This window comes from Leopardus geoffroyi, chromosome A3, assembly GCF_018350155.1.
Source record: "Leopardus geoffroyi isolate Oge1 chromosome A3, O.geoffroyi_Oge1_pat1.0, whole genome shotgun sequence".
NCBI lineage: Eukaryota > Metazoa > Chordata > Mammalia > Carnivora > Felidae > Leopardus > Leopardus geoffroyi.
This window is the reverse complement of record NC_059336.1, coordinates 56999945-57004403: the sequence shown is the minus strand read 5'-3', so window position 1 is coordinate 57004403 and position 4459 is coordinate 56999945. Positions and strand designations below refer to the sequence as shown.

At 37.0% G+C, this 4459-nt stretch overlaps 1 non-coding gene across 1 annotated transcript; it reads left to right on the top strand.

Moving 5' to 3' along the window:
• Window positions 1-980: 980 nt before the first annotated feature.
• Window positions 981-1087, top strand: LOC123581828. Its single transcript, XR_006704040.1, has one exon. It is a non-coding gene; the product is annotated as a U6 spliceosomal RNA (small nuclear RNA).
• Window positions 1088-4459: the final 3372 nt, after the last annotated feature.

The window sequence follows — 4459 nt, the reverse complement described above, 5'->3', positions numbered from 1 at the left end:
ATTTTTTTTAAATGTTTATGTATTTTTGAGAGAGAGAGAGAGACAGAGTGTGAGCTGGGGACGAGCAGAGAGAGGGAGACACAGAATCCAAAGCAGGCTCCAGGCTCTGAGCTGTCAGCACAGAACCTGACACAAGGCTTGAACTCACCAACCACAAGATCATGACCACAAGATCATGACCTGAGCTGAAGTTGGATGCTTAACTGACTTAGCCACCCAGGCGCCCTGGATGTAAACTGATTTTTTAAGAAAATATTTGACAATTCAGTAGGTGGGAAAATGTATCTTATTGTAGTTAAAATTTGTATTTCCATGATTCCAAATGAGATTGAGGCTCTTTCCATGTATTTAAGAGCCTTTTTATATATCTTCAGTGAAATGTCCTTCCACGGCATTTGTCTTAATTTAAAAAGTCGATTTGTTTTTCTCTTTTTGATAACATTAGGAGTTCTTTACTTTTTCTGAATACTACTCCCTTGTCAGTTATATGGATTAGCAATATCTTCTCCCGTTTAATGGCTTATCTTTTCACCACGATCGTGGCCTTTTTTATAAATAGAAATTTGCAGTATTAAAAGATTTAAATTTATCAATTTTTATTACAATTCCCACTTCTTACGGCATGAATTCCTCTTTGTATTGAGGTCATAAAGATTCTCCTAAAATGTCATCTTAAAGTTTTAATTATTTGGCTTTTGCTTCTAAGCCTTTAATCAACCTGAAATCGATTTTGATGTGTGGTTTCAGGTGGGAATCCAATTTCACTTTCTCCCATATGGGTAACCGACTTGCAAGTTAACAAGTTAGTTTCCGTTCTACTGACGGAGAACGTGAAACTACAAGACAGAGACAGGAGATCTCGTTTGTTATAGCTGATAGAAGTAGCCAGACTGTCGTCATTTCTGTGTAGGCTCTCCAAGCCCCATTCCCACAGGGCAGGGGATGCCCGAACACGAATTGTGTTATAGGAGAGGAAACCCGCGCTCGCTTTGGCAGCGCATATACTAAAATTGGACCCATACAGAGAAGATTAGCGTAGCCCCTGCGCAAGGATGACGCACAAATTCGTGAAGCGTTCCATATTTAAAAAAAAAAACAAAAACAAAAAAAAGAGAGAGAGAGGAAACCCAAGCTTAAGGCACTCAAATCTTTTTTTTTTTTTTTTTAAGTTTATTTATTTATTTTGAGAGAAAGAGAGAGTGAGCATGTGTGAGCAGGGGAGGAGCAGAGAGAGAGACAGATAGACAAAGAAACAGAGAGAGAATCCCAAGCAGGCTCTGTGCTGTCAGTGTGGAGCCCAGCACGGGGCTTGAACTTACAAACCATGAGATAGATGATGACCTGAGTGAAACCGGGAGTCAGATGCTCCACTGACTGAGCCACCTAGGCGCCCCTCAAATCGTTCGTGATGGGCAATGAGCCTATCTGAAGTTTGCCCCAGAAGGAAATATTGTCTTTTTCGCATTAAATTCATTGACTTTTTGGGTTACAATGGATATCTTTAAATATTAAATCCTGTACATAAGATGCATCTCAGTTTATTCCAATCTTTCTTTTTGTCTTAATAAAGTTTTCAAATTTTATCCATAAGGACCATGGCTATTTTTGTTCAGTTAGTGCCTGGACAATGTACATATTACTCATTTGTTCTTATACATCAGATATTCGTTTCTGTAATATTTTGTCTTTGGTACTTCTGTCATAAAGGAACACTATTGGTTTCATTGCTGACTTCAAATCCAACAACCATGCCCATCTCTGATTTTTCCAACAAGCTTTCTGTTGACTTTGTTAGGTTTTCTATGGTAATTATACCATCTGCTGTTAGGCTAGTCTTATTTATTTTTTTCAACAGAAGGGCGATTTTATTTCATTCTTTCTTGGTTTTTATTCCTCTTTTCTTTTTTAACCTGTATTACAGCACTCCTCAGCTTCAAACCTTACAATAGCTCATTTTACTCAGATCAAAGCCAATCTCCCTACAATGCCTGGGAGGCCTAAGGTGGCCTCCTTACGCCTCTGAACTCGCCAGCTGCTCTCCATACTGGTTCCTTTGCTCCAGGCTGACTCAACACCTTACTATTCCAGAAACTTGCCAGATACAGCTTGCCTCCAGGGCCTCTCCAGGATCAAGTGCTATTTGCATGAGCTGGGAGTCAGTGGCTTCCTCCCACTTTACAACCTAAGCATCGCACTTGCCTTCTCTTGTCCAGATTTTGCTTTTCACTTAATTTTATGTCTGCCTGGACACTTCTTGCCTCAAACATCTGCATGGCTTAATCCCTCACTCCTTTCAGGTCTTTGCTTAGATATTTCTTTGTCAGAACATTTAAAATGAACACTACTTGTCTACACAAGCACTTTCTAGCCATCTTTCTCCACCCCCAGGTCTATTGAAAAATAATTGACATAAAACATTATGTAAGTTTAAGGTGCACCATGTGATGATTTGATACGAGTATATTATGACACGCTATTATAATTAGGTCTCTTAGCACATCCTTCACCCCATCTAATCACAAACTTTTTGTTGTAATGGGAGAACATGAGAGCTCTATTCTCATAGCAACCTTTAAGCATACGGTACAGTATGGTTAATTATAGTCACCACCTTGTACATTAGGTCCCTAGAACGTATCTTCTACCTGGATGTTTGTACCTTTTGACCAATATCTGCCTATTTTCCCCACCCCTCTGCCCCTGGCAACCACCATTCTGCTCTCTGCTTCTATGAGTTTGATGTTTTTATATTCTGTATGTAAGTGAAATCATACAGTATTTGTCTTTCTCTGTCTGACTTATTTCACTTAGCATAATGTCCTCAGGGTCCATCCATGCTGTCACAAATGACAGCATTTTCTTCTTTTTTATGGCCGAATATTACTCCATTATGTATATATATCATTGTGTGTATACACACACACACACACACACACACCGCATCTGCTTTATATATTCATCCATTGATGGATAGTTAGGTTTTTTCCATGTCTTGGCTATTGTAAATAATGCCACAATGAACATGAGAGTACAGACATTTCTTTGATATGGTGATTTCATTTTTCTCTGTGCATACTTAGAAGTGAGATTGCTGAATCATACGGTAGTTCTGTTTTGAATTTTTAAAGAAATCCTTATACTATTTTCCATAGTGGCTGCATGAATTTACAGTCCCACCAATGGTACACAACGGTTCACGTTTCTCCACATACTCTCCAATATTTGTCATTTCTTGTCTTTTTGATAATAGCCATTCTAACAGATATGAAGTAATACCTTGTTTTGATTTGCTTTTTCCTCATGATTTAGTGATGTTAAGTACCTTTTCATATACTTATCAGGCATTAGTATGTCTTTGGAAAAATGTGTATTTAACTTCTCTTCCCAGCTTTTAACTGGGCTTTCTGGTTTTGCCATTGAACTATATGAGTTCCTTACATGTTTTGGGTACTAACCCTTTATCAGATATATGGTTTGCAAATATCTTTTGCCGTTTCATACGCTTTTCCATTTGTTCATTATTTATGTGGCTGTGTAGCGGCTTTTTATTTTGATATAGGTCCACTTTTAGATTTTTGCATCTGTTGCTTGTGCTTTTGGTGTCATTTCCAAAAACCCATGGACATGACTAACATCAAGGAGTGTATTTCTTGTGTTTTCTTCTAGGAATTTTACAATTTCGTGCCTGTGCTTAAGTCCTTAATGCATTTCCAGTTAATTTTTGCTAGTGGTGTAAAAGAGCAAATACCATTCTTTTGCACGTGGATATCCAGTTTTCCCAGCACCATTTATTGAATAGACAATCCTTACACAATAGTGTATCAATATACTATTGAGTATTCTTGGTTCTGTTCTCAAATATTAGTTGACTCTATATACTAGAATTTATTTCTGGGTTCTTGATTCTGTTTCCTTGATCTGTGTCTCCAACTTTGTTCTTCCTCAAGATTGCTTTGGATATTTGGGGTCTCTTGTGATTCCGTGTGAATTTTAGGATTTTTTTTTCTCTTTCTATGAAAAATGCCATTGGGATTTTGATGGGGTTGCATTGACTCTGTCAGTGGTGTTGGATAGAATATAATATAACAATATTAATGCTCATAATCAATAAATACAAATTATCTTCCATTTATTTGTGTCTTTAGTCTTTTTCATCAGTATCTTATAGTTTTCTGTATATAGATCTTTCATGCCCTTGGTTAAATTTATTCCTGTAATTTATTATTTTGGCGGCTATTATAAATAAGATTAGTTTATTTCTTTCTTTTTCAGATAGCTCGCTGTTGGCATGTAGAAATGCAACTAGTATTGTATGTTGGTTTTGTATTGTGAAACTATTGAATTCGTTGATTAGTTCCAACAGTTTTTTGGTTGAGTCTTTAGGATTTTCCATATGCAAGATTAAATTATCAGCAAACAGAAATTATTTTACTTCTTCCTTTCTGATTTGAATGCCTTT